The following is a 19,110-nucleotide window of genomic DNA, read 5'->3' on the forward strand; positions in this document are numbered from 1 at the left end:
TACAATTTTGGTATCAAGGTGTTTTAACCCATGGCTTTGGTATGGGTAGATTTTGTGCCCGTAGACCCACGTGGATATGGGTAGTTTCTGTGCCGATAGGGTGCGTGGGTATGGGTTATCCTTTCTACCTTTGAGCGTGGGTAGGGGTAGTTTGGTATATCTACCTCTAGGCGTGGGTAATGGTAGATAGTTCTCACCTCAGATGCGGATGAACGAGGTCGTTCAGTCGTTCAGCATGTGGTAACAGTACCATTGCTTTGAGATACATGGGTGACATTATATGTATATATATATATATATATATATATATATATATATATATATATATATATCATCCCTGGGGATAGGGGAGAAAGAATACTTCCCACGTATTCCCTGCGTGTCGTAGAAGGCGACTAAAAGGGGAGGGAGCGGGGGGCTGGAAATCCTCCCCTCTCGTTTTTTTTTAATTTTCCAAAAGAAGGAACAGAGAATTGGGCCAGATGAGGGTATTCCCTCAAAGGCCCAGTCCTCTGTTCTTAACGCTACCTCGCTAATGCGGGGAATGGCGAATAGTTTGAAAGAAAGATATATATATATATATATATATATATATATATATATATATATATATATATATATATATATATATATATATATTAGAGGTATAAGTTTGTTGAATATTACTGGTAAATTATATGGGAGGGTATTAATTGAGAGGGTGAAGGCATGTACAGAGCATCAGATTGGGAACGAGCAGTGTGGTTGCAGAAGTGGGAGAGGATGTGTGGATCAGGTGTTTGCTTTGAAGAATGTATGTGGAAAATGCTTAGAAAAGCAAATGGATTTGTATGTAGCACTTATGGATCTGGAGAAGGCATATGATAGAGTTGATAGAGATGCTCTGTGGAAGGTACTAAGAATATATGGTGTGGGAGGCAAGTTGTTAGAAGCAGTGAAAAGTCTTTATCGAGGATGTAAGGCATGTGTAAGTGTAGGAAGAGAGGAAAGTGATTGGTTCCCAGTGAATGTAGGTTTGCGGCAGGGGTGCGTGATGTCTCCATGGTTGTTTAATTTGTTTATGGATGCGGTTGTTAGGGAGGTGAATGCAAGAGTTTTGGAAAGAGGGGCAAGTGTGCAGTCTGTTGGGAATGAGAGAGCTTTGGAAGCGAGTCAGTTGTTGTTCGCTGATGATACAGCGCTGTTGCCTGATTCATGTGAGAAACTGCAGAAGCTGGTGACAGAGTTTGGTAAAGTGTGTGAAAGAAGAAAGTTAGGAGTAAATGTGAATAAGAGCAAGGTTATTAGGTACAGTAGGGTTGAGGGTCAAGTCAATTGGGAGGTAAGTTTGAATGGAGAAAAACTGGAGGAAGTAAAGTGTTTTAGATATCTGGGAGTGGATCTGGCAGCGGATGGAACCATGGAAGCGGAAGTAAATCATAGGATGAGGGAGGGGGGGGCGAGAATCCTGGGCGCCTTGAAGAATATGTGGAAGTCGAGAACATTATCTCCGAAAGCAAAAATGGCTATGTTTGAAGGAATAGTGGTTCCAACAATGTTGTATGGTTGCGAGGCCTGGGCTATGGATAGAGTTGTGCGCAGGAGGGTGGATGTGCTGGAAATGAGATGTTTGAGGACAATGTGGTCGTAGAAGGCGACTAAAGGGGACGGGAGCGGGGGGCTGGAAACCCTCCCCTCCTTGTATTTTAACTTTCTAAAAGGGAAAACTGAAAGGGTCTCACGGGGAGTGCTCATCCTCCTCGAAGGCTAAGATTCTGGTGTCTAAATGTATGTGGATGTGACTAAGATGAGAAAAAAGGAGAAAGAGGTAGTACGTTTGAGGAAAGGAACCTGGATGTTTTGGCTCTGAGTGAAACGAAGCTCAAGGGTAAAGGAGAAAGTGGTTTGGAAATGTCTTGGAAGTAAAGTCAGGGGTTAGTGAGAGGACAAGAGCAAGGAAGGAGTAAACTCTAGATCGATATAGGTAAAACTGAAAGTGGATGGAGAGATATGGGTGATTATTGGTGCATATGCACCTGGGCATGAGAAGAAAGATCGTGCGAGGCAAGTGTTTTGGGAGCAGCTGAGTGAGTGTGTTAGTAGTTTTGATGCACGTGACCGGGTTATAGTGACGGGTGATTTAAATGCAAAAGTGAGTAATGTGGCAGTTGAGGGAATAATTCGTGTACATGGGGTGTTCAGCGTTGTAAATGGAAATGGTGAAGAGCTTGTAGATTTATGTGCTGGAAAATGACTGGTGATTGGGAATACCTGGTTTAAAAAGAGAGATATACATAAGTATATGTATGTAAGTAAGAGAGATGGCCTGAGGGCGTTATTGGATGGTGTTAATTGATAGGCGCGCGAAAGACACTTTTGGATGTTAATGTGCCGAGAGTGCAACTGGAGGGATGTCTGATCATTATCTTGTGGAGGGAAAGGTGACGATTTGTAGAGTTTTCAGAAAACAAGAGAGAATGTTGGGGTGAAAAGAGTGGTGAGAGTAAGTGAGCTTGGGAAGGAGACTTGTGTGAGGAAGTACCAGGAGAGACTTGAGTACAGAATGGAAAAAGGTTTAAACAAAGAACGTAAGGGGAGTGGAGGAGGAATGGGATGTATTTAAGGAAGCAGTGATGGCTTGCGCAAAACATGCTTGTGGCATGAGAAGCGTGGGAGGTGGGCAGATTAGAAAGGTAGTGGGTGGTGGGTGGAAGAAGTAAGATTATTAGTGAAAGAGAAGAGAGAGGCATTTTAACGATTTTTGTAGGGAAATAATGCATATGACTGAGAGATGTATAAATGAAAAAGGCAGGAGGTCAAGAGAAAGGTGCAAGAGGTGAAAGAGGGGGCAAATGAGAGTTGGGGTGAGAGAGTATCATTAGATTTTAGGGAGAATAAAAAGATGTTTTGGAAGGAGGTAAATAAATTGCGTAAGACAAGGGAACAAATGGGAACTTCAGTGAAGGGGGCTAATGGGGAGGTGATAACAAGTAGTGGTGATGTGAGAAGATGGAGTGAGTATTTTGAAGGTTTGTTGGATGTGTTTGATGATAGTGGGGCAGATATAGGGTGTTTTGGTCGAGGTGGTGTGCAAAGTGAGAGGGTTAGGGAAAATGATTTGGTAAAAAGAGAAGAGGTAGTAAAGGCTTTGCGGAAGATGAAAGCCGGCAAGGCAGCGGGTTTGGATGGTATTGCAGTGGAATTTAGTAAAAAAGGGAGCGACTGTACTGTTGACTGGTTGGTGAGGTTATTTAATGTATGTATGACTCATGGTGAGGTGCCTGAGGATTGGCGGAATGCTTAAAAGTGCCATTGTACAAAGGCAAATGGGATAAAAGTGAATGCTCAAATTACAGACGTATAGGTTTGTTGAGTATTCCTGGTAAATTATATGGGAGGGTATCGATTGAGAGGGTGAAGGCATGTACAGAGCATCAGATTGGGGAAGAGCAGTGTGGTTTCAGAAGTGGTAGAGGATGTGTGGATCAGGTGTTTGCTTTGAAGAATGTATGTGAGATATACTTAGAAAAGGAAATGGATTTGTATGTAGCATTTATGGATCTGGAGAAGGTATATGATGGTTGATAGAGATGCTCTGTGGAAGGTATTAAGAATGTATGGTGTGGAAGACAAGTTGTTAGAAGCAGTGAAAAGGTTTTATCGAGGATGTTAGGCATGTGTACGTGTAAGAGGAGAGGAAAGTGATTGGTTCTCAGTGAATGTAGGTTTACGGCAGGGGTGTGTGATGTCTCCATGGTTGTTTAATTTATTTATGGAAAGGTTTGTTAGGGAGATGAACGTAAGAGTTTTGGAAAGAGGAACAACTATGCAGTCTGTTTTGGATGAGAGAGCTTGGGAAGTGAGTCAGTTGTTGTTCGCTGATGATACAGCGCTGGTGGCTGATTCATGTAAGAAACTGCAGAAGCTGGTGACTGAGTTTGGTAAAGTGTTAAAGAAGGAAGCCGAGACTAAATGTCAATAAGAACAAAGTTATTAGGTACAGTAGGGTTGAGGGACAAGTCAATTGGAAGGTAAGTTTGAATGGAGAAAAACTGGAGGAAGTGAAGCGTTTTACATATCTGGGAGTGGATTTGGCAGCGGATGGAACCATGGAATCGGAAGTGAATCATAGGGTGGGGGAGGGGGGCGAAAGTTCTAGGAGCGTTGAAGAATGTGTGAAAGTCGAGAGCATTATCTCGGGAAGCAAAAATGGGTATGTTTAAAGGAATAGTGGTTCCAACAATGTTATATGGTTGCGAGGCGTGGGCTATGGATAGAGTTGTGCGGAGGAGGATGGATGTGCTGGAAATGAGATGTTTGAGGACAATATGCGGTGTGAGGTGGTTTGATCGAGTAAGTAATAATAGGATAAGAGATGTGTGGTAATAAAAAGTGTGGTTGAGAGAGCAGAAGAGGGTGTTTTGAAATGGTTTGGTCACATGGAGAGAGTGAGTGAGAAAAGATTGACCAAGAGGATATATGTGTCAGAGGTGGAGAGAACGAGGAGAAATGGGAGACCAAACTGGAGGTGGAAAGATGGAGTGAAAAATATTTTGAGTGATCGGAGCCTGAACATGCAGGAGGGTGAAAGGCGTGCAAGGAATAGTGAATTGGAAGGATGTGGTATACCGGGGTCGACGTGCTGTCAATGGATTGAACCAGGGCATTTGAAGCGTCTGGGGTAAACCATGGAAAGTTCTGTGGGGCCTGGATGTGGAAAGGGAGCTGTGGTTTCGGTGCATTATTATATGACAGCTAGAGACTGAGTGTGAACGAATGTGGCTTTTGTTGTCTTTTCCTATCGCTACCTGAGGGGGAGGGGGTTGTTATTTCATATGTGGCAGGGCAGCGATGGGAATTGAATAAAGGCAGACAGTATGAATTATGTACACGCGTATATTTGTATATGTGCTGTTATATATATATATATATATATATATATATATATATATATATATATATATATATATATATATATATACGCTGAGATGTATAGGTGTGTGTATTTGCGTGTGTGGACGTGTATGTATATACATGTGTGTGTGGATGGGTTGGGCCATTCTTTCGTCTCTTTCCTTGCGCTACCTCGCTAACGCGGGAGACAGCGACAAGGCAAAATAAATGAATAATAAATATATAAAACATATATATAATGTACTAGGCGTACGCTTAGGCTAATCATATAGGATTCAATATATGAAATACAGTCTTGTAGATAGTTACAAAAGAACTTGTATCTGATAATCATAAATGAGGTTTTGATATATTGAGAATGTCTACAACTGACTGCAATGTAACCAGTTTAAAGCCCGTGTTATCCAGACTCCGAACAGTAAATTCTAGCATGACGAGACCTGCGAGTTCATCTCCAGGCAGTGGGAAGAATTTACGATGCCAAACTTTTCCCACGACAAGTCTTAGAGACTGGCAACTCTAGTGCTCTTACAGAGCAGACCCAGAGGTTAGCAACCCCAGCATTTTCCCACAGCAAGCTTTAAGCCTAGCAAGCCTGATGCTCTCCCACAGATATACTGTTTGAGAGCTTTCTTTCCCCAGTACAATGACAACCACGTGGTCCTTTGTTAGCCAAAGAAAAATAATGACCGCAGGAATTTATGAGTCTTTTTAAATCTCTTAATTTCTCTCTAGGGCTTTGCAAGGCTCATTGATATTCTATAATGTCTACAATAACGTAATATTCTGAATGTTTGTGATATCTAGAAATGCGAAACATGAGAAAAGACTGACTAGAAAATATATAGAATTCTAAATCATTCAACAACTCTTCAGAAGTCTACCGAGACTTGCCGTCGTGGAAAATCTCTGCACGAATAAGCAAGACTCAAAATCAGTAGAGACGTCCTGGAGGTTTAAGACTTAAAGTGATTCAATAAAACCATAACAAGACTGAGCATGTCCTCGAAAGATCTCCACAATTCAGTGGAACAAAGCAAGGAGTTGAAAACAATAACCAAGATTAAACTCTGCTCTCCTTGACCCGGCAAGACTTCAGCGGGAGTCTGCTGGTTTGGTCGAGTTAACAGGCCCGTGGCGGATCAAGTTCGAATGCGCACCTCGAGCAGAATAACAAGGAGGCCGAACTCGGGCACCGGGTCATACCAACGTAGCCAAGTTTGAATTTATGTAATGGTTTCTGAAGCGAACACCACTTGTCTTCGGTGGCTATAACGATGGGGGTTTACCAACGCGAGGCTAAGCGGAGTAGTTAGTTAAGAATGGCCGGCACGTCTTGTGGAGAATAATGGAGAGCTGTGGATCGCTTCCCAGAGTTATGAGGGGAGCCACGCCTGTGTGTGTTTTTGGCCGTCACTCCCTACTTATATCTACCCTTCCCATAAAGCCTTATCAGTTACTCTCTGGCCACTTTACCAGCACCAGTAAACTCTCTAGCCTCGATTTTTGCGTTCTACCATCGTCTGTTCAGCATTAGTATCATGCTTATGTAGAGACTCTGTACCTCCATTCCTAAGAATGAGAGAGAAACAGAGAATCGAAAATACACTCTCCTTTACACAGAGCAACGTTCCATCAGGACTAGATCCGACCACCAGAGTCAGCAGAGGAGAGGCGACATGCCAATAAATCGCCATTAGAAATAATGTGCTTTTGTGTGTGGAGGGTGTGCTGACCAATGTGTCAGGCGACCCGAATCCCTCCTCACTGTTCTGTTGTGTGGAAGAGGACCAGGAAGGCGACCTGTGTACCAAAAGATCGTGCTTCATTGTCAGGAAGACCAGAGCAGGAGCCAGGTACTCGGGTGGTTCGCTGTTGCTTCATTCATATCACTGTTCAGGAGTTTTTGAAGATACATTTCTGGAGAGAAATAAAGCAATATTCAGCAAAGATACCCACATGCAGATACGTCCATGAATCCAACCTATATCATACACTTGACACGCAAGATAAGACCGATAATCAACAAATGGAATCATGGTAAGGTGAATGTCGAGGGTAACTTGCCATGGGACACTAATATTCTCAAAACTCGGACGCCTATTTGCATGAGCACATGCTGGCTTCTGGGGCGTAGTTTCAGCAAGGATCGAGAAGAGATGATGTCGAGGTGTGGAAGAAAGAAGAGCAAAAGGTACAGAGAATGCTTACAGAGTCAAAATTCGGAGCGAGAGGAGTGGGAATCTGGCATTTGTTAATATCACGCTGCGGGCAAGTTTTCTCTTGCGAAAGTATCACTACAACTTTTTTGTTGAGAGTTACTTGTGGGGGTAGTTCTTGCCGACATAAATTCTAATGGCATGCTACTGAAAGAGCACTGGTTTGTGATGCATCTTTGCTGACTATATATAAACCTTCTTGGTCGAAGATGAAGCCTTGAGATGCGTTGCACGCATTCAGAGCAAGGGCCCCCCTCTTGGATGGATTGTGCAGCTTAAGTATCATGCTAGACCAGAGCAGCCTCAAAGGAGGAGAGACTAGATATTCTACTTGGTGGAGCATCCCCGAAGGAAATAGGATGTGTCCAGGAGGTGAAAGTCTCCAAGAATGGCAAAGTTCAGCTTGGACGGAGGGTTCAGTTTGTTTCGGGATAGTGCATGAAATCAGGGCTATCATTAACTTCCTAAGTTACTGTGTTTGTAAGCTACAAATAATCATAGAGCCCTGAAACCTTCCGTTCCGTCTGGTCCACACAGCGTTCTGGCTGTTTTATATAAAGCAATGGGAATGGACGGGCCGTTGTGAACGTCTGAGTAATAACAACAAGTAGTCGGAAATAGCGTCGTGGCAGTAAGCTCGGCGAGCGTCGATGTGCAAGTTGACTACCCATACTATGTTTCGGCGAGAGTACCTCCCACTTCTGCCCCTTATAAATATAGATACGAGACGCCTCCGAAGGCTAACGTCATCCCGAACTTCTTGCGTGAATTTAAACAAGTTCATGTTACCATAACCGAGATGATTGTGGTCAACAATTTCATCATGAACTCGTGAATTTCTACAAAATCTGAGACGGACCTAAGAATATCACTTCGTACAATTAATTTTCTCTAGTGTGAAGCAGAAGTCTAGCATGTCTGGTTCATCTAAGATTGTGGATCTGGTCCAGCTAACATTGTGGGTCTGGTCCAGCCACGATTGTGAATCTGATTTAGCTATCATCGTGGGTCTCTTCCAACCACCATTGTGAGTCTGGTCCAGCTTTCATTGTGAGTGTGATCCAGCCACCAGTGTAAACCCCAACTCCAATGAAAACACTCCTTGCTCTTCTCTACTCTTCCCTCCAGCTTCCCTATTCGTCAGAATTGTTGTCTGGGTCAGTGTTCATATCTAAGTGTGAAGGATAACACGCACTATAGGGTAAGAGATGGAAGTAACTTTAACATATTATAAAAGTGGAGGGCCTGGACATGGGCAGCTGTGACCCAGAGAGGTGGTGGTAACGTGTGTGACTTGACGTCAAGCATCAGAAAGATTTGGATACAGTTATGATTCAGTGAGGTGGTACCTTGTGGTGCCTGGGGTGGCATGGTTCAAGTCAATCTCTCCCACACGTTACTCGCACCAAAGACCGCATTAATCAGATCTACATCACTTGTCAAGATCTTGGTCTGGTTTATTAAGCAAAAATCGTATAAATTCTTTGTCGCTTGCATTAACAAAGAGTCTAATTTGTCTTTTACAGGATAATCATTATCTTGAAACGATTCCTCATGTGTTGAGAAAATAACAGTTTTGTGATGTAGGAACAAAACTGAAGAATTAGAGGAGAGAGAAAGAGGCTATCAAACGCCCCTTCAGATGTTGAACCTGAATCCAGTGAAATATTACATTAATCTTAATGTTTCTATAGAGTAATGGAAATTTTTGATAAGATATAGAACCATGTATAAAATTAATGTAAAAAGAAAGTTTTAGAGACGGTTGTTAATACGACGAAAATTAGAAAGAGAGAGAGAAACATTAAACTTTAAACATATTAATTAAAAGTTGAGAAAGTGTTCTAAACGCACCCTAGGCAACAAAAGCAAAAAAAGTGTGGATAAAGAAAACATTCCAGAATGAGACAGCATTCCAAACAACTTTTCTCAAAATCCGTGGGGCAGCTCCAAGGAAAAGTAAATCCGTGGCCATGCACACCCCAGGTTTTTGAAGGTAGAAAAGAGCCTCAGTAATACAGAGGCTACGAGAACGACTGATATATATTTAGATTCAATCTCAAAGTTATTGGTCGAGGCAAAACAGCACTCCAAAGACCTGATTGCTATATTTAGATTTACATATTCCGAGAGAAGTGGGACCTGCCACACTGATGGGACCAACTCAGCCATTGGAATATTGGACGCCTTATATTGCCACTTGATATATTCGTACCTTACACTGCGTATGTTCCAATACTGAGAAAATGTTGTGCATCACAACAACAGCATTTCAAAGTTATGAAATACCCGATACGAACAAATATCTTTATCCCCAATAGACACGATATAAAAACGATTCACCAATGTTATTTACAAGCCTATTCTGATGTCTTCAAAGATTTAAACTCCAGGGAAAAAGTTTTCCATTTCTCGATATATTCCAGCCTCCCTAACCAACCACTTAGTCAGCAGGAAAGTTTGCCCTGAAAACCAATCACTGCTGGAAAATTTAGAGACACTTGGGGAAAAAAAAGATCCAAGGGAGTGACGTCGTCCCTAATCCAGTATATATATATATATATATATATATATATATATATATATATATATATATATACATATATATATATATATATATATATATGAAGTTTCTTGAAAATTTGTCTGTATATGTATATTGATTTTTCATTTCTACTTAACTATAGATTTAAGCATTTGACTCAGATTTGGTATGTTGTTGCCTCTTATGGGGAGAACTTAGTGTGAAAAGTCTAAGCATAAGTTCAGGATGAGTGTAAACTATTCTGGTTTTAGTATACAACTCTAATAAATGTGACTGTCATATATAAGGCTGGTTTTAATGTGCTGCTGTCATAAATTGTGCTGAACTGGTGGTACAAGTCAGCTTCTCTGTGCTGTTTTTGTGAATTATGCAATACCATTTTACAAATTTGTGTAGAAATGAAACATGTTGATGTTTTAGGTTAAATCAAAGTCCAGGGTCACTCATATTATAAAATGAATTTTTTCTTACAAACTGACAGCTTCATTTCTATATGATGGACCAACCATATCTAGATATTTGTCAATTGCTTCCCCATGTAGAAAATGTAACCTTATTGATTTTTGCATCTACAGGTCTCAATTTAAGATTGCTTACACTCTAAGTATTATTATATGCATCTGTTGATGATTTCATTTATACAGAACTTGATGTTCATTATGCATTATGCTATATTCGTTACACATGCATTCAGAGTGACCCAAATTGATATTAGAATTAGTTGGGTAATGTTTAAGGTTATTAATGGTGTAAATAGTATCTTATATGAGCTTTTTTTTCTAAATAATTTGTTGTATATTACCCAGATATTGTTACAGGGTTGTGTTCAAAGCGACATACCTTACTTCTGGGGTCAGAGGGTCAAAGTTAATTTGTACTGTCACTGTATACAGAATTTTGTATATATCTCCCAGTGAATGTAATTGTATCTTAAGTGGATTTGCCATCAACAGATCATATCTTCTTGATAGCAGGGCTAATCAGTTTAGTAGTCAAGATTATTTGCACACTGAAGAAACTCTTCTCATGACTTTTTTTTCAGCAACTTGTTGCATTTGATATTCACTTTTCTTTTCTTAGATTTAATTTCATTGTGAAGATTTATCCTTTGGGATAGGGGAGAAACATCACTACCCGTGTATCTCCTGTATATAGTAGAAGGTAACTAAGAGGGGCCAGACGTCTTCCCCGTGTGTTTTATCACTTCCTATAAGGAAGAACTGAAGAAGTCAAAATTTTGATTTGAAAGCCAATCATTTGCTTATTAACGTCATTTTTCGTTTCTATTAGTATTATAATTATTATTGCTAATATATATATATATATATATATATATATATATATATATATATATATATATATATATATATATATTTATTTATTTTTATTATACTTTGCCGCTGTCTCCCGCGTTTGCGAGGTAGCGCAAGGAAACAGACGAAAGAAATGGCCCAACCCCCCCCATACACATCTATATACATACGTCCACACACGCAAATATACATACCTACACAGCTTTCCATGGTTTACCCCAGACGCTTCACATGCCTTGATTCAATCCACTGACAGCACGTCAACCCCGGTATACCACATCGCTCCAATTCACTCTATTCCTTGCCCTCCTTTCACCCTCCTGCATGTTCAGGCCCCGATCACACAAAATCGTTTTCACTCCATCTTTCCACCTCCAATTTGGTCTCCCTCCTCTCCTCGTTCCCTCCACCTCCGACACATATATCATCTTGGTCAATCTTTCCTCACTCATTCTCTCCATGTGCCCAAACCACTTCAAAACACCCTCTTCTGCTCTCTCAACCACGCTCTTTTTATTTCCACACATCTCTCTTACCCTTACGTTACTCACTCGATCAAACCACCTCGCACCACACATTGTCCTCAAACATCTCATTTCCAGCACATCCATCCTCCTGCGCACAACTCTATCCATAGCCCACGCCTCGCAACCATACAACATTGTTGGAACCACTATTCCTTCAAACATACCCATTTTTGCTTTCCGAGATAATGTTCTCGACTTCCACACATTCTTCAAGGCCCCCAGAATTTTCGCCCCCTCCCCCACCCTATGATCCACTTCCGCTTCCATGGTTCCATCCGCTGCCAGATCCACTCCCAGATATCTAAAACACTTCACTTCCTCCAGTTTTTCTCCATTCAAACTCACCTCCCAATTGACTTGACCCTCAACCCTACTGTACCTAATAACTTTGCTCTTATTCACATTTACTCTTAACTTTCATCTACCACACACTTTACCAAACTCAGTCACCAGCTTCTGCAGTTTCTCACATGAATCAGCCACCAGCGCTGTATCATCAGCGAACAACAACTGACTCACTTCCCAAGCTCTCTCATCCCCAACAGACTTCATACTTGCCCCTCTTTCCAAAACTCTTGCATTTACCTCCCTAACAACCCCATCCTTAAACAAATTAAACAACCATGGAGACATCACACACCCCTGCCGCAAACCTACATTCACTGAGAACCAATCACTTTCCTCTCTTCCTACACGTACACATGCCTTACATCCTCGATAAAAACTTTTCACTGCTTCTAACAACTTTCCTCCCACACCATATATTCTTAATACCTTCCACAGAGCATCTCTATCAACTCTATCATATGCCTTCTCCAGATCCATAAATGCTACATACAAATCCAGATTGGGGAAGAGCAGTGTGGTTTCAGAAGTGGTAGAGGATGTGTGGATCAGGTGTTTGCTTTGAAGAATGTATATGAGAAATACTTAGAAAAGCATATATATATATATATATATATATATATATATATATATTATCCCTGGGGATAGGCGAGAAAGTACACTTCCCACGTATTCCCTGCGTGTCGTAGAAGACGACTAAACGGGAAGGGAGCGGGGGGCTGGAAATCCTCCCCTCTCATTTTTTTTTAATTTTCCAAAAGAACAGAGAATGGGGCCCAGGTGAGGATATTCCCTCAAAGGCCCAATCCTCTGTTCTTAACGCTACCTCGCTAATGCGGGAAATGGCGAATAGTATAAAACATATATATATATATATATATATATATATATATATATATATATATATATATATATATATATATATATATATATATTTACACACACACATTTATATAAATATACACACCTGCATAAAAATATGACCTACACGTACACACACGCTCTCTCTCTCTCGACCTTATATAGAGAAAGAGGAATAGGAAAACTCAGTGAGCAAGAAAGAGAGAGGGAGAGCACAAGATGATGCATGGTGAGGAGTGAGACATACTGCCAGTTGAAGACCCCAAGGAAGAAGGTGACTCAGGGAGTAAAAAGAGACATGAGAAAATAAATGGAACAAAGATCAAAATTGTAAGCAAAAAGAAAAGGGAAACAGGGAGTAGCAAGAGATAAATGGACCAGAAGAAGAGACAGGAAACAAGAAGTGCTGAGGGAGACAATGAGGGAGTCTTCAGCTAAAGTGATTTTCAACTTCTGAAGTGTCTGCTCCGACGGCCGAGCGGAATATTTATTGTGCAGCGGAACTGAAAAGACGCCATGTAGCGAAAATGGTAGGAAGTCACGAACCCAGGCCGAGAGACGCAGCAAGAAAAAATGGAAGACAAAAGTTTCTATGTGGCGGAGCAAAGAGGCGCCATTTGAAGGAGAGAAGAAAGAGACATTGCGTTGCCAGACTGAGAGGTAACATGTCATGGTAGTGTAGAGACGTTGTTGCATGAGGGCCTCGAGAGAGCAAAGCTGAGACTTTTCACGGTGAGGTAGGAGGATTTTCATGGCTGGAAAGAAATGTAAAGATGCGAGATGTCAGTCAATGGAGGTGCAATAAGATATGCAACGCTATGGTAACGAAAGATGTCATGTAACATAGCTCAGAGAAGCTACCCAGAATAGTGAGGACACATTGACTTGTTGCATGAATGAGAGATCTCCCATGTATTATTCATTTATTATACTTTGTCGCTGTCTCCCGCGTTAGCGAGGTAGCGCAAGGAAACAGACGAAAAAATGGCTCAACCCGCCCACATACACATGTATATACATACACGTCCACACATGCACATATACATACCTATACATCTCAACGTACACATATATATATACTCACAGACGTATACATATATACACATGTACATAACTCATACTGTCTGCCTTTATTCATTCTCGTCGCCACCCCGCCACACATGAAATAACAACCCCCTCCCCACTATATATATATATATATATATATATATATATATATATAGAGAGAGAGAGAGAGAGAGAGAGAGAGAGAGAGATATTCGCTGACACATTTTGCCTCTCAGAACACCATAAGCGAGAAGTAGCTTATGACAAGCCTGTATCATCTACATTGAACAAAGAGTAATTTCATCAAAGACCTTCCTGAAGAAGTCCACCTTATCCTCCTCCTCCCTTGAACGCGGCCTCAGATCTGTAAGGATCCATGATAAAAGGATCCTTAGGTTGCATATAACAATAACATTCATATCTACGTGGACTTCCATGTCTAGCCCTGACTCTGCCATCTTTCTGGCCTCTTCATGCACCATCCATGGAACACAAGGGAAGGCCCAGAGTGTTTACTTGTGTTGCTATAGGAGCCTGGTCACACCTGTGGTGAGTCACTTCCCACGTTGAGTGTCTTCAGACCTGCTGACACCTGGAGTGAGTTGAAGTAGTTGTAAAATGCTCCACTCTAACAGCTCGGCTTCACTTAGTCCACGTAGGTTCCCTCCTTACTTGGTTACCATCATCAGTCACCCCTTTCCTTTGTGTGTGTGTGTGTGTGTGTGCGTGCGTGTGTTCTAGATTACATGAAGTACCTTCAACCTTTTATCAAGTGAGGGACACCGCGCATCATTACCGAATGTAAATTGATAAGTTATCAATTGATCTTAAAGAGAATCTGAAACTACTTACAATATTTCAAAAAATAGAGGGGAAACTGCTCAATGAGCGCGTCGGATCCACAGCTTTAATGTATCGACATATGAGTCTTTATATTTTCAATTATCGGACGCAATTTTTTGCGGCATATCAAAGCGCATGATTGTGAGCCTGCTGCCTACTATGAATGACCCTCTCGCCTCGTTAAAACTCCCCTGCGTACACCTTACATGCTAAAGAAGGGTAAATCATGAATATCACTCTTGCAGTCTACTGCCTTGTACGTATAAAATATCTTGTTTTATCATTAATTATTGATAGCTTTTATCCTAAGCCTGGTGTATATGACGAAAGTATTCTTGATGCCTTAGGCTTCTGGTGTGTGTCCAGTATGTTAGCAATGGTCACTGGGCACCTGGGATGGTGTGAAGGGAAGAGTTGTAGTGTGGCAGTTGACGTGTGGCTATGATCACTACGAGATCAATACCCCCCACTGCAGCCACCAGCCCTCAAGGTCGCCTCACAGCATAACCTCCAGCTCTTCGTCCCGACACCTTGATAATCTTCCCACACGATGAATCTTGTTGACCCCGTTCGAGAGAACCCCAGAGACTTTTGTGTTATATATATATATATATATATATATATATATATATATATATATATATATATATATATATATATATATATCAAGGAACTGGGTGTCCTTCACTGATGAAACACACTTGTACGGGTGATGAATCAAATGACTGTTGGCCTCAATATTCAGTCTAAACATCCTGAATATTCTACGATTCACTTCATAGGATATTGTTCAGTACACTGTAAAGTTAGTGTCATTTTTTTAGTCTATCAAACACCAGTGCGTTGGTTAGCCAGCGAGGCCTGCAAGATCCAACTCGCTGAAGCCCACAACTGACAGACGAAAATGAAGCCAGTGATGAATGGCCAAGCACAATCGGTGAAAGTAGAAATCTGAAGGATTCTTTTCCTGAACTCTGAGTTAAACTAACGATAGTTCATAAGGAGGAATGCAAATGAGCAACGAGTTGGTCAGAAGGTCGTCTTGTGGTCCGTAGGTGTAGCAGGAAAATAAACGGATGGTCAAATCAGTTTCATGGGTGTGGCAGTAGAGCCGACGTGGATCATGTTGTGATCTGTTATAATAAACAGATTGTTGAGATTTGCTTTACATGTAGAGTATCTTACGGTAGGGCATGTTTAATTCAGATTTTTGTTATAGTTCTCCGCAACGTAATTTTTTTGCATCCTGATAGTATCTGCTGTATCGTAGATAAAGCCATCTATTTTCTCTGAAAACGTCCAATGGCCTTTCGCTGATGTTTCGTATTGTTACTAATAATAGTTTGACACTCGAGAACCCATGATATTTATCCTCTTTTTTCTCCTACAGGTTTCAAGAGCATCTGAGTCTCACTGGACTCTGTGCGAACATTCTACTCATGTCTAGCATTCTAGCAAAGAACGGAGAACGATCTGGACTCGCCCACCTCTTCTGTGAATATTCCCCAAGCTGTAAATAGCCCAGTGATATCTGTCTTGCTTGACGTAAGGGTTTCGTCAGCCACTGCCTGAAATATCTGCCGGTATAATTGTGCTGTATCTCAGACGACAGGGAGTCTCTGAAGTGGAGGTAGTTGGGAACGCAAGTAAACTGCCTCTTGGTTTTAAGTGGGCCATAGCAGCTCGGTGTCTTACAGAAGGTTAGAACAATCTAAAACTTCAGCAAAAGATAAAATAATGCACATATAACCAAAAGAAAAAATCCACAACGACACCCGACACGCAGTTGACACCTGTATGAAAAGAGCGAGTTGGAGATAGCTTTTTGCCTCGGAATAAACACCTCTATGCCAGTGTTACGGACACAGAAGTAAATGGGACTAATTTGGATATTCCGGTATCTTATTTTTGCCTCGTGAATTGAGCACATGTTTACCAGTGTTATGCGCACAGGAGGAAGTGAGACTTTTCATTATTTGGTCGGGATGTTCTAGTATTCTCCAATCTAATCAAATAACATCAAAAAACATCTAAATGAAGAAGTATATGGAAGATCCTCAATGATCAGTGGTTTCAAAATCCATAAGCCATAGGCATATGCTTTTATGTTTCCGAGAATACGTTTACCTCTGCTTTGAAATAGAATCAACATGGTTTATTCAACAACTTGTTCAAATTCATTTCATTCACAGTCTCTAGTTTGTGATCGAATATAACTTTCCTCTTGCATCTTAATATCATGTTTTTCTTTTAAACTTGTTTAGATTGATGAAACCCAAGACTCCCAAATACTCTTCGTTTAGGCAAGTTTCGTATGTAAGGAGAGTAAGGAAAATCATTTCTTTCGTCGACTAATGGAGACTTTCTTTGCCCCACAGGTCATTGTTTCAGTAGATAGAGCATCTGAGGTTTCGTGGCTGGCAGAAGACGGCAAAGTTGTGTTGAGCCTTCTCACATATCAAGAAGTGGAGTTGCTTAAACCTTTCTGAAAGCCAAAGAGAAGGTGAGTTTGTTAAACCTTCCTTCAACGAAAAAGATGGGAGACTGAAAACGCAGCAAATATTTGAATTATATTTGCATCTACTATTCCTACAGGTATTTCTCCTTAAGCTGTTTCCTTCTTTACTATCATCACACAAACTTACGTTTTTGATCTCTTCCATTCTTGCAAGTAGCCCCAAGAATTGCCGAACTGTCTGTCGACGTTTGCATGTTCCTTTGCATTGGTTTGGTCATTCACTATAATCGATAATGCAGTAAGCTTCAACACTGCAATTGATCTAATCGAGTTGAGAAACAAAGATACTGCCCCAGAAAAGAATGTGTTCATGACGTCATGGATAGAACGCGATGGATAATGTTTAGGTGCGCTTTTGAAATCAGCGAATCGACGTAAGCTGAAATTACACCATATGATACAAAATTACTATTGTCCTGCGTAATAATAATGATAATTATCTACACTTTATAATGTAGAACAAAGATTTCCAACAGGCCCCAAACTTCGGGTGAATCGAAGATTTAAACACAAGTACTTAAACACTTCCAAACGCGGGTGTCAGACGTCAGACACCCCCAACAAATGACCTGTCACCTGTGAGGAAGCATTTGCTCACATTTCTCATTTCCTTGTGACTGTTGACGATTGTCTTCCTGCAGCAGCAGAGGACCAGACAACTCGATTTATCTCTGTTCCTGGTAACAGGTCTTTTAGATTTATATGTATAAAACAAAATATTTACCCCTACGCTTACAGCGTCCACTGATAAGACGCTTCGGAACAATAGATTCTTGATAGCTGCCACTTGTAGTCAATGCCCGTTTGTTGTCGGCCGTCGATATACTAATGTTAAAGTCTCCACATTCCACGAGTGCTAGGAACAGTGCTATTCCTTACGTCCAAGGAGCAGTGTCAAGATAAACGCTATTGTTAATACACCTTTATCTTTTTCAGGAATATTGGCATATAAATACTATTGTTAAGTCTTTAACTTTCACCAGCACCAGGTACAATGCTACAAACCGAGCCAATATACGTATACATATATATGGCATTGTCATCATCCTGTTTATCAGTATAGTAAATGGCAAGTACTGGTATTCTGTGGTTGTGAACATACATGCGGCCGTAAACATATGTATGGTTATGAACATATATAGGGTTGTAATCATATCTATGAGTATCATATTAGACCTCAGCTATATGGAGTTGAATCTCTACAAACTACTATTCATTCACGATATGCCTACTATGTAGAGGTTCATTAGGCCATTCTCTCTTTCTCTCTCTCTCTCTCTCTCTCTCTCTCTCTCTCTCTCTCTCTCATATACGCTACCGGTGTTTCTCGTCTGTGAAAATTACTTTTATCTGAGGGAGTTTGGTTACGTAAGCATCATCAGTGTATATAAGCGTGCGTCATTGTTCCAGGCTATGCACATGTGTTAGCCTGAATTTCCCCTTGTTTTTTTTTTTTGTGTGTGTGTTTGTGTACGAGATCATGTAACGATGTGGCAGTAATGGCCGGGAGCGACGTACACACCCTTTATCCCTAGATTAATCCCCCCCTTGCTTAACGACAGGCCATTGGAAGCCCATTAGGTGGTGCAGTACAGGGGAACCTAACGGTGTGTTACCTTAAGTATCCCTAAAGGAACGGGGTGCACCTTTTGGAATGGAGCTTCCATGTTTATACAGCACTTGATAATGATGTGGAGGTACTCCTTTGAACTGACAGTTTTGTGGTGCTCACCATGTTGTAGTTCCTGGAGCCATGCCCTTTGTACTGAAAATGCTGCTGATCCACACATTTGTACTAGCAATGTAGTGTGGATGGACCTTCAGCGTTTATGCCTCACACCCACTCTGACTTTTACCTCTAATTAAGTTACATAAAAATGTTAAGGTTTTTTTTGTGAAAATTCCTGACCATTTTTACTGGTGTATACATTATGCAAAATTTAGCTTCGTAATTAAATTTTAAGCAACGGTAAGTTTGATAGCACAAATTGAATATGAA

General features: G+C 41.0%; 1 protein-coding gene and 1 long non-coding RNA gene across 9 annotated transcripts in view; one reads left to right on the forward strand and one right to left on the reverse strand.

Annotated features, from left to right (window-relative positions):
• Positions 1-16,483, forward strand: part of LOC139748112 (uncharacterized) — an 89,580-nt gene extending 73,097 nt beyond the window's left edge. Inside the window, exon 3 of the long non-coding RNA XR_011712536.1 lies at positions 15,984-16,483. This is a non-coding gene — a long non-coding RNA (uncharacterized lncRNA). The remainder of the gene's footprint in view (positions 1-15,983) is intronic.
• Positions 1-19,110, reverse strand: part of LOC139748110 (follistatin-related protein 5-like) — a 467,164-nt gene that overhangs the window by 203,642 nt on the left and 244,412 nt on the right. The gene's annotated exons all lie outside the window — the stretch shown is intronic.

Source organism: Panulirus ornatus, chromosome 72 (genome assembly GCF_036320965.1).
Source record: "Panulirus ornatus isolate Po-2019 chromosome 72, ASM3632096v1, whole genome shotgun sequence".
NCBI lineage: Eukaryota > Metazoa > Arthropoda > Malacostraca > Decapoda > Palinuridae > Panulirus > Panulirus ornatus.